The sequence below is a fragment of the Herpailurus yagouaroundi genome, unplaced genomic scaffold, assembly GCF_014898765.1.
Source record: "Herpailurus yagouaroundi ecotype Mexico unplaced genomic scaffold, PumYag 219, whole genome shotgun sequence".
Taxonomy (NCBI): domain Eukaryota; kingdom Metazoa; phylum Chordata; class Mammalia; order Carnivora; family Felidae; genus Herpailurus; species Herpailurus yagouaroundi.
The window spans coordinates 1223772-1236302 of NW_024412450.1; positions in this window are offsets into that span (position 1 = coordinate 1223772).

The window sequence follows — 12531 nt, forward strand, 5'->3', positions numbered from 1 at the left end:
ATAATACCCTCCAGTTCCATGCATCTAGTTGCAAATGGCAAGATTTCATTCTTTTTGATTGCCGAGTAATACTCCATTGCATATATATACCACATTTCTTTATCCAATCATCCATCAAGGGCTGTTTGGGCTCTTTCCATACTTTGGCTATTGTTGATAGTGCTGCTATAAACATGGGGGTGCATGTGTCCCTTAGAAACAGCACACCTGTATATCGTGGATAAATGCCTAGTAGTGCAATTGCTGGCTCATAGGGTAGTTCTATTTTTAGTTTTCTGAGGAACCTCCATACTGTTTTCCAGAGTGGCTGAACCAGCTTGCATTGCACCAACAATGCAAAAGAGATACTTTTTCTCTGCATTCTCCTCGCCAACATGTGTTGTTGCCTGAGTTGTTAATGTTAGCCCTTCTGACAGGTGTAAGGTGGTATCTCCTTGTGGTTTTGATTTGTATTTCCCTGATGATGAGTGAAGTTAAGCAGTTTTTTCATGTGGCAGGTGGCCATCTGGATGTCTTCCTTGGAGAAGTGTCTATTTATGTCTTTTGCTCATTTCTTCACTGGATTATTTGTTCTTTGGGTGTTGAGTTTGAGAAGTTCTTTATAGATTTTGGATACTAACCCTTTATCTGATGTGTCGTTTCCAAATATCTTCTCCCATTTTGTCGGTTGCTTCTTAGTTTTGCTGATTGTTTCCTTTGCTGTGCAGAAGCTTTTTATTTTGATGAGGTCCCAGTAGTTCATTTTTCCTTTGGTTTCCCTTGCCTCCGGAGATGTGTTGAGTAAGAAGTTGCTGCAGGTAAGATCAAAGAGGTTTTTGCCTGCTTTCTCCTCGAGGATCTTGATGGCTTCCTGTCTTACATTTAAGTCTTTCATCCATTTTGAGTTCAATTTTGTGTATGGTGTAAGAAAGTGGTCCAGGTTCATTCTTCTGCATGTCGCAGTCCAGTTTTCCCAGCACCACTTGTGACGAGACTCTCTTTATTCCATTGGATATTCTTTCCTGATTTGTCAAAGATTAGTTGGCCATGCGTTTGTGGGTCCATTTCTGGGTTCTCTATTCTGTTCCGTTGATCTGAATCTGAGTGTCTGTTCTTGTGCCAGTACCATACTGCCTTGATGAGTACAGCTTTGTAGTACAGCATGAAGTCTGGGATGGTGATGACTCCTGCTTTGGTTTTCTTTTTCAAGATCGCTTTGACTATTTGGGGTCTTTTCTGGTTCCATAGAAATTTTAGGATTATTTGTTGTAGCTCTGTGAAGAATACCGTTGTTACTTTGATAGGGATTGCATTGAATATGTAGATTGCTTTGGGTAGTATTGACATTTTAACAATATTTGTTCTTCCTCTCCAGGAGCATGGAATCTTTTTCCATTTTTTGTGTCTTCTTCAATTTCTTTCATAAGCTTTTTATAGTTTTCAGTGTATAGACTTTTCATCTCTTTGGTTAGATTTATTCCTAGGTATTTTATGGTTTTTTTATGCAACTGTAAATGGGATCGATTCCTTGATTTCTCTTTCTGTTGCTTCATTGTTGGTGTATAGGAATGCAACTGATTTCTGTGCATTGATTTTATATCCTACAACTTTGCTGAATTCATGAATCAATTCTAACAGTTTTTTTGGTGGAATCTTTTGGGTTTTCCATATAGAGTATCATGTCATCTGTGAAGAGTGAAAGTTTGACCTCTTTCTGGTCAATTTGGATGCCTTTTATTTCTTTGTGTTCTCTGATTGCAGAGGCTAAGACTTACACTACTATGTTGAATAACAATGGTGACAGTGGACATCCCTGTCTTGTTCCTGACCTTAGGGGAGAGCTCTCAGTTTTTCCCCATTTTGATGATATTAGCGTTGGGTCCTTCATATATAGCTTTTATGATCTTGAAGTATGTTCCTTCTATCCCTACTTTCTTGAGGGTTTTTATTAAGAAAGGATGCTGTATTTTGTCAAATTATTTCTCTGCATCTATTTAGAGGATCGTATGGTTCTTGTCCTTTCTTTTATTGATGTGATGAATCACGTTAATTTTTTTTGCAGATATTGAACCAGCCCTGTATCCCAGGTATAAATCCCACTTGGTTGGGGTCAATAATTTGTTTCAATGTATTGTTGGAGCCGGTTGGCTAATATCTTGTTGAGGTTTTTGCACCCATGTTCATCAGGGAAATTGGTCTATAGTTCTCCTTTTTGTGGGGTCTCTGTCTGTTTTTGGAATCATGGTAATGCTGGCTTCATAGAAAGAGTTTGGACGTTTTCCATCCATTTCTATTTTTTGGAACAGTTTCAAGAGAATAGGTGTTAACTCTTCCTTAAATGTTTGGTAGAATTCCCGTGGAAAGCCATCTGGCCCTGGACTCTTGTTTTTTGGCAGATTTTTGATTATTAATTCGATTTCCCTCCTGGCTATGGGTCTGTTCAAATTTTCTATTTCTTCCCGTTTCAGTTTTGGTAGTGTATATGTTTCTAGGAATTTGTCCATTTCTTCCAGATTACCTATTTTATTGGCATATAATTGCTCATAATATTCTCTTATTATTTTAATTCTGTTGTGTTGGCGGTGATCTATCCTCTTTAATTCTTGATTTTATTTATTTGGGTCCTTTTTCTTCTTGGTCAAACTGGTTAGTGGTTTATCAATTTTGTTAATTCTTTCAAAGAACCAGCTTCTGGTTTCATTGATCTGTTCTACTTTTTTTTTTTTTTTTGGTTGTGATACTATTAATTTCTTCTGTAATCTTTATTATTTCCTGTCTTCTGCTGATTTGGGTTTTATTTGCTGTTCTCTTTCCAGTTCTTTATGGCGTAAGGTTAGGTTGTGTATGTGAGATCTTTATTCCTTCTTTAGGAAGGCCAAGATTGCTATATACTTTCCTCTTATGACCACCTTTGCTGTGTCCCAGAGGTTTTGGGTTGTGATGTTATCATTTTCATTGGCTTCAATATACTTTTTAATTTCTTCTAACTTCTTGGTTGGCCTATTCATTCTCTAGTAGGATGTTCTTCAGTCTCTAAGTATTTGTTACCTTTTCAAATTTTTTCTTGTGGTTGATTTTGCATTTGATAGTGTTGTGGTCTGAAAATATGTACAGTATGATCCTGATCTTTTTGTACTTACTTAGGGCTGATTTGTGTCCCAGTGTATGGTCTATTCTGGAGAACATTCCATGTGCCCTAGAGAAGAATGTATATTCTATTCCTTTAGGATGAAGTGTTCTGAATACATCTGTTAAGTCTATTTGGCCCAGTGTGTCATTCAAAGCCATTGTTTCCTTGTCGATTTTTTGATTAGATGATCTGTCTGTTGCTGTGAGTGGGGTGTTGAAGTCTACTAATGCGGTATTAGTATTAATGAGTTTCTTTATGTTTCTGATTAATTGATTTATATATTTGGCACATACATGTTTACAATTGTTAGTCTTCTTGGTGCATGGTCCACCTAAGTATGATATAAAGCCCTTCTTTATCTCTTGTTACAGTCTTTACTTTAAAGTCTAGATTGTCTGATATAAGTATGGCTACTCTGGCTTGCTTTTGTTGACCATTAGCACGAAAGATGGTTCTCCATCTCCTGATTTTCAATGTGAAGGTGTCTTTAGGTCTAAAGTGGGTCTCTCGTAAACAGCGTATAGATGGATTTTGTGGTCTTATCTATCCATTCTGTTACCCTATGTCTTTTGATTGGAGCATTGAGTCCATTGACGTTTATGGTGAATACTGAAATATATGAATTTATTGCCATTATAATGTTTGTAGAGTTGGAGTTTCTGGTGGTGTTCTGGTCCTTTCTAATCTTTTTTTTGCTTTTGGTATGTATGTATGTATGTATTCATTCATCTTTTCTCCCCTCAGAGAGTCCCCCTTAAAATTTCTTGTATGGGTGGTTTAGTGGTCACAAACTCCTTTAATATTTATTTGTCTGGGAAACTTTTTATCTCTCCTTCTATTTTGAATGGCAGCCTTGCTGGATAAAGAATTCTTGGCTTCATATTTTTCTGATTCAGCACATTGAATATATCCTGCCACTCCTTTCTGGCCTGCCAAGTTTCTGTGGATGGGTCTGCTGTGAACCTCATCTGTTTTCCCTTGTGGTTAAGGACTTTTTTCCCTTGGTGCTTTCATGTTTCTCTCCTTGCCTCAGTATTTGTGAATTTGACTATGATATCCCTTGTTAATGATTGGTTTTTGTTGAATCTAATTGGAGTCTTCTGTGCTTCCTGGGTTTTGATTTCTGTGTTTTTCCCCAGGTTCGGAAAGTTCTCTGCTATAATTTGCTCACAAAACCCTCTTATCCCTATTTCTCTCTCTTCCTCTCTGGGACCTCTATGATTCTGATATTGTTCTTTTTTAATGAGTCACTGATTTCTCTAATTCTTAAATCGTGCTCTTTTGCCTTAATCTTCCTCTTTTTTCTGTTTCATTATTCTCCATAAGTTTGTCCTCTATATCACTGATTCTCTCTTCTGCCTTGTCCATCCTTGCCACTGTGGCATCCATCTGTGATTGCAGCTCACTTATAGCATTTTTTATTTCATCCTGACTAGTTTTTACTTCTTTTATCTCTGCAGAAAAGGATTCTAATCTATTTTTGACTCCAGCTAGTATTCTCATTATCGTGATTCTAAATTCTGGTTTAGACATCTTGCTTGTAACTGTGTTGGTTAAGTTCTTGGCTGTAATTTCTTCCTGCTCTTTCTTTTGAGGTGAATTCCTTCCTTTTGTAATTTTGAAGGGAGAAAAGGAATTAATGAGGTAGTAAAAAGTAAAATTAAAAAAATTAAAATAAAAAATACCAAAATTATAAAATTAAACGCACACACACACAAAGTTGAATAAATGATGCTAGATCCTAGGTGTGTTTTGATCTGGGTGTTGAATGTGACTTGATAGATTAGAGAAACAAGAGGAAAGAAGAAAAAACAAGGAAATCATTTGAAAATTTGAAAAAATGAAAACACTGATGTAGACTAAAATGAAATGATGGAAGTAAACTACAACTTGAAAAAATTACACCAAAGTAAAAATTATAGTAGAAAAACATTAAATAAAAATATTTTTAATAAAAATTAAAAATAAGAATGACAATTTCTCTTTCTGTATTCAAGAAAAAGAAAAGAAACGAAAAAGAGAAAAAGGAAAAAGAAAAAAAGGAAATTGTTTGAAAATTTGAAAAAATGGATACACTGATGTAGACTAAAATAATATCATGGAAGTAAAATAAAATATGAAAAAAATTATACACAATTTAAAAAATATAATAAAAAATTAAAGAAAAATATTTTTAATGAGTTGAAAATAAAAATGAATTTTTTCTCTTTCTGTATTCAAGAAAAAGAAATAAAAAAGAGAACAAAAAGAGAAAAAGAAAGACAGAAAGAAAATTGAATAGATGGACCGGCTAATAGACTGAAATATGACTGAAATTACATCATTTTCCCTTAGAAGTCAGACTATGAAGTGCTTTATAGTCCATAAACTAAGCAGGCGGTGAGACTTCTGTTCTTGAAGTGTGAGGTTGGCGCAGGTGGGCACGGCTTAGTGTAATGGCCCCATTCTCCACTTGATGGCATTGCTAGCTCACTGGGGTAGATTGTTGTGGTGCTTGTAGGTGCATATGCACATGCAAGGAAGTGGTGAAAATGGCATCACCCAGCCACCCAGTCTCTACCAAGCCACCCAGTCTCTAGTATCGGAACTCTGTTCTTCCCGATCAGCAATTGCTCACCCATTCTTTGTTTTCAGATTTCGTCCACTCCTCACTTTTACACTGCCCATGACCAAGCCCTAGGCAGTACCTCTCTCCCGAGTTTTGTCTCAGATGTGGTTGTTTTCCCTGGCCCCTTACTTCTGAGGGACTGCAGCTTTTACCCTTTTCACCCCTCTGAGGAGGGTCTCACTGAGCAATAGCCAAATGCCGGCCATACCCAGGAAAGTTCACGTGACTGTGCTCTGCCAATGCCCAGAGACTGCGCCCAGGTGCCAGCCCACCCCAGAAAACGTTTGTGAGATAGTGTAGCAGCAGCGTTTCTGGGATTATGGAAAATCACAACATGCATCTTGCACCAGGCTTCACCCCCAATGACCTTGTTCCAGCACAAGCAAATGTGGCTGTTCTCTGGGATCTTCTGGGCCCAGGTGGCCTCACAGCTCTACCAAATGTCCTTCCAGGAGTGGAACCACTTCTCCCCATGTGGCCTGAGAACCTCCCGGACCTCACTCTCCTCCTGGGGATACACCCTTCCCACCAGAGCACTGCCAGGTATTGAGCTGAGGAGTTCAGACTCTTCACTCTCCCTGTTTACAGTCTTAATGGAATTTATTTAAAAAAATTTTTTTTTCAACGTTTATTTATTTTTGGGACAGAGAGAGACAGAGCATGAACGGGGGAGGGGCAGCGAGAGAGGGAGACACAGAATCGGAAACAGGCTCCAGGCTCTGAGCCATCAGCCCAGAGCCCGACGAGGGGCTCGAACTCACGGACCGCGAGATCGTGACCTGGCTGAAGTCGGACGCTTAACCGACTGCGCCACCCAGGCGCCCCAATAGTCTTAATGGAATTTAAACCTTCTCCTTTCTCCTTTCTCCTTTTTTAGTTCAGTCCCTGCAGTTGTTTCCAATTTTCCACTTTCTCTCCATCTGCTTTTGGGGAGGGGTGCTTTTCCCGTATTCTCCCCACCATCTCCTTCCTCTCTCTGCATGCAAAAGCACCTCCCTGCCCTCCTTGGCTTCTCTCTCTTCATGCTGCATAGCTGCTGAGTTCTGTGGTTCAGGTTTTTCAGATTGTTGTGTTAATCCTCTAATCAGTTTTCTAGGTGTGCAGGATGGTTTAGTGTTGGTCTGGCTGTATTTCATAGACATGAGACACAGAAAAAACTTCCATGCTGTTTTGCCTTCTTGGCTCCCTCTCTGATTCATTTATCTTTAGTGTAGCTGAGTCTTTATATTTGAAGTGGGTTTTTATTTAAAAAAAAATTTTAACGTTTATTTATTTTTGAGACAGAGACAGAGCATGAACGGGGGAGGGTCAGAGAGAGGGAGACACAGAATCTGAAACAGGCTCCAGGCTCTGAGCTGTCAGCACAGAGCCCGACGTGGGGCTCGAACTCACAGACCATGAGATCATGACCTGAGCCGAAGTTGGCCGCCTTACCGACTAAGCCACCCAGGCGCCCATGTTTTTTTTTTTTTTTTAATTTTTTTACATTTATTTATTTTTGAGAGACAGAGAGAGACAGAGCACAAGTAGAGGAGGGGCAGAGAGAGAATGAGACACAGAATGTGAATCAGGCTCCAGGCTCTGATGGGTGGCTTGAACTCACAAACAGCAAGATCATGACCTGAGCCGAAGTCAGACGCTTAACCTACTGAGCCACTCAGACACCCCTTAAAGTGGGTTTCTTATAGAGAATTTATAGTTTGGCCTATTTTTTTATCTTCTTGGAGAATCTTTATCTTTTAATTGGGCCATTGACATGTTAGGCCATTGACATTTAAAGTGATTATTGACATAGCTAGATTAATACCTAGGATTTTCATTACTGTTTTCCATTCATTGGTCTTCTTTATTTCTTCTTTCCCTTACACACATTTTTTGCTCTTGCTGGTATTAACTGAGCATTTGGTAAGATTCTATTTTCTCTCCCCTTTCTGTATATCAATTATTTTTCTTTCCATTGTTTTTCTGGTTGCCATAGAAGTTGCAAGATACATTTAGAACTAATGTATGTCCACTTCCAAATCACACTATACCCCTTCATTGGTAGTGCAATTACCATATGGCAGAGTATTCCCAATTGCTCCCTTCTACCTCATAACATTGTTGTCATTTATTTTACTTATCCCAAAACTATAATTACTGAATACATTGTTGCTTTTATTATTTTGAAGAAACTAGTGTCTGTTACGTCAATTAAGAATCAGAAGAATAAAACATTTTATTTTACCTTCATTTGTTCCTTCTCTAACATTCTTCTATTCATTTTCTAAAGGTTTTTATTTAAATTTCAGTTAGATAACATCAGTGTGTACTTTTAGTTTCAGGTGTACAATTTAGTGATTCAGCACTTACACGCAACACCCAGTGCTCATGATGACACATGCACTCCTTAATATCCATCACATATTTAACCATTCTCCCCACACACCACTCCTCTGGTATCCACCAGTTTGTTCTACAGTTAAGAGTCTGTTTCTTCGATTGCCTCTCTTTCTATTATTTTGTCCCTTTGCTCACTTGTTTTGTTTCTTAAGTTCCATATATGAATGAAATTATATGGCATTTGTCTTTTTCAGACTGACTTATTTCCATTAGCATTTATAAACTCTAGCTCCATCCATGTCATTTAAAATGGTGAGATTTCATTAATTTTTATGGCTGAATAATATTCCATGGTGTATATATACCACATCTTTTTTTTTTCAACGTTTTTTTTTTATTTTATTTTTGGGACAGAGAGAGACAGAGCATGAACGGGGGAGGGGCAGAGAGAGAGGGAGACACAGAATCGGAAACAGGCTCCAGGCTCTGAGCCATCAGCCCAGAGCCCGATGCGGGGCTCGAACTCACGGAGCGCGAGATCGTGACCTGGCTGAAGTCGGACGCTTAACCGACTGCGCCACCCAGGCGCCCCACCACATCTTCTTTATACACTCCTCTACTAATATCTATGGGCTGCTTCCATAATTTGGCTATTGTAAATAATGCAGCTATATACATAGGGATGCATGTATCCCTTTGAGTTAGCACAAGTAGTAATTTATCTGACATCGTCTGTAGCAACACTTTTCTAGATATGTTTCCAGAGTCAATTGAAGTAAAAATGAAAGTAAACTTTTGGAATTAGATTGAAATAAAAAGCTTCTGCATGGCAAAGGAACAATCAATAAAATTAAAAGACATTGTATGTAATGGGAGAAGATGTTAGAAAGACACATATCCAATAAAAAGCTAGTATCCAAAACATATAAAGAAATCGCACAACTCAACACCTAAAAAACAAATAATCCAACTAAAAAATGGGCATAAGAAATGAACAGACATTTCCCTAATGAAGACGTCCAGATGGCCAAAGATACATGAAAAGATGATCAACATCACTCATTACCAGGGAAATGCAAATCAGAACTACAATGAAATATCACCTCACATTTGTGAGAATGGCTAAAATCAAAACCCCAAGAAATAACACGTGTTGGCCAGGATGTAGAGAAAATGGAACCTTTATGTACTGTTGATTGGAATGCAAACTGGTACAGCCTCTGTGGAAAACAGTATGGAGGTTCCTCAGAAAGTTACAAATAGACCTACTCCATGATCCAACAATCACACTTCTGGGTATTTACCCCAAAACTGTGAAATCACAGTTTTAAAGTATTTCTTTGAGCACCTGCGTGGCTCAATCGGTTAAGCGCCTGACTTTGTCTTAGGTCATGATCTAATGGTTCGTGGGTTTGAGCCCCACATCAGGGTTCATGCTGATAGTGCAGAGCCTGCTTGGGATTCTCTCTCCTCTCTCTTTGCCCCTCCTCTGCTTGTATTCTCCCTCTCAAAATAAATAAAGAGGCACCATCTGATTATTTTATTCATTATTATAGTTACATATTGAAGAGTTCCATTTTTAGGTGAAATATATTTAGTAAAATATGAAACATTTTTCATTTTAATGTTTAAACTACACTTCAATAACTAAGTTATCATGTCCTATATGGTAGCTACTATTATATTTATACTGTAATCAAGAGGAAATAACTAGCCTCCTGTATAGTGAAATCAAGTTTAAAATGTAGTAATTGACTGCTAAAAGTATATCTCACCTAAGGAATAAATAATGTTGAGATTTCAGACACTTGAGAAAGCATAATGGGACTGTTATGGGCAGCTTTATTTCAAAACCCCACAAACATTTTGTAAGAGGCTGTTTATTGATACAGCCCAACAGTGATATTTTCTGCTTTCTTCAGTTCCTTTATGATCTGTGTTCCTATTCTGGGATTCAGAGTTTTCCAATGAGTTTTTCTCAAATTGTGCTACATGTTATTTACTCTAAAAAAGAGGCCAATAAAATCAGAAGGAAAGTGTTTGAGAAGTGTTAAACATGGTCAACAGTGTACTTTGGAGTCATCACAAATTTAATGTGTTAACTCTCCTTCTCACACGCCAAAACTTCAAGAATAATATTTGGCTTTCCCAAATTTGTTTAACTATGTATTCTTTTAAAAACTGCTGTTAATATCTACTGGAGCAGGGTCAGAAGATAGTTTGAGACATATTTCTTTAAACATCAGCTACTAAACACATTTGTTAAACTCATTGCTTTGCACATGACACATTCTTACATGAGCCTATGATATAGTGTTAACCATGGGTAATAATTTTAATTATTTAAAAAAATTTATTCAGAGGCTATTCCTTAGCTCCTATTTTGCTGACTTTTTAGGCTACCAAGTAAGATAAAAGTATCTCATTGTTTTTTCCCCCTTATTTTCCTTTTTTTTTTTTTTTTTTTTGAGAAAGAAGTAGTCGTCCAAAGCAATATAAAGTCTCAAGTGGTCAGTATTATGAAAGAAGTGCACATAGTGACACAGAAGACCTTGTTTTTAACAGAGAAGTGGTCATTCCAGGGAACCAGCCTACCTCCAAAAGAGTGTATTTCCTTGTGTCCAACAACCAACAGCAGAATCATAGTGTCCTTTCATTCATGTCTACAAAGAAAAGTTTATTGCAATGCACATAATAGAAATTAAACAGTGAATTAGTTTATTATGATTAATTAATTAGTGATCGTAAACATTATATATTTCTATATTAGAGGCTTGTGCAGTATGAGTCAGTGGATTTTGTTCTTGCTATTTGAAAGCGAATAGTGGAAGCACACAATGGCGCCAGGATGGACAGATGTGTGAATACATTACATAAAAGTAATTAGTTGGTAGAAAAATAATTACATATTTACCTCAAATATAAGAAAAAAATGAGAGTTTTGTAAGGGTGGGGAGTAAGGCAATATGGAAAAATGACAGACTTATAACGAATTAATATTACTGGTAAAATCAATAGAATTCCCCCTCTCACATCATGTCTTTCTGCTTCATAAATTCTATCTCAGAATTGATGATGTGATAGCCAATTTATTTTCTATTCTTCTCACGTATCTTATCCACATTATCCTCCATTTCTTTCTTCTTAATGTCTAATATTCTGATTATTAAGTGATTTATCTACTTCATCTTTTGAGTACCTACCAAATACACCTAATATACTCATGCTAGGGAAATTAATCCCCCAGTAAAGACTACATGACTCTCATTACCAGAATGTGTCTGTAAAATATGTCTGTGTACCAGTCTGTGTACCAGACTACACAGAAGTCTCTCAAGATTTGGACTTAGAGGGTAATATGGTAAGTGACATAAGTGAGGCAGAAAAAGATAAATACCATATGATTTAATTTATATGTAGAAGCTAAAATTCAAAACTAATGAACAAACAAAAACAACACAACAAGAAATAGGCTCATAAATACAGAGAACCAACTGGTAGTTTCTGGTGGGGTGAAGGTCGGGGGTAGACAAATTAAATAAAGATTAGGAGGCACAAACTAGTTATAAAGTAAGCAAGTCAAAGTGATGAAAATCATAGCATGGGGAATACTGTCAATAATATTGTAATAATATTCTAGGGTGACAGATGGTGACTACACTTACCATGGTGAACAGTTGATAAGGTATATGATTTTTGAATCACTGTTGTATACCTGAAACTAATACAACATTATATATCAATTATACTTCAGTGAATATAAAAACAATAAGAGTTGATTAGCAAATTATGCCCATAGTTTCATATCCATAATAGCAAGGTGGTAAACTGTGGTCTATATTACTTGCATTATATGGCTAAAATCAACAACACCAGAAACAACAGGTGTTGGCGAGGATGTGGAGAAAGGGGAACCCTCTTGCACTGTTAGTGGCTATATTTTCTAAAGTGCATTACAGAGCATCAGGAAGAATGTATATGGGTGAATTGGATAATCAGCAAGTCTAAGTAAAGGATAGTGATAGTAGGAGTGTGAAAAAGGAAGCCATGGAGCAATGGAAGGTAGCAAAGAGAAATGATTAGATGTCTTAGTAATGGTTTTTATATGGAAAATGATGGAGGCTATGGTGAAAGATAGGATCCATGGTTTCTGATTTGCACATGTAGACAACAGGTGACCGCCTTCAGTAAAATAGTGAGCTTTAGAAGTGGTCTTTGTCTCAAAAGAAGAGAAGATGCTTGCCCTAGATGTGTTGAGTTGGAAATACTTATATACTCAACAATAGAAGACAGTGGATATGGTGGTGTGGAAATTTTAAAAAGGCACATTATGAGAAATACAATTGTTTTCATTTCTCTTTACATCCTAAATTTTGTATTATTTTTCTTGATAAAAGCAACTTTTTAAACACCATAGATTTAAAGTTGTTCCCTTTACCATTTATTTGAAATAATAAATGCCACATCAACATATATAAGAGCCATATTCTGT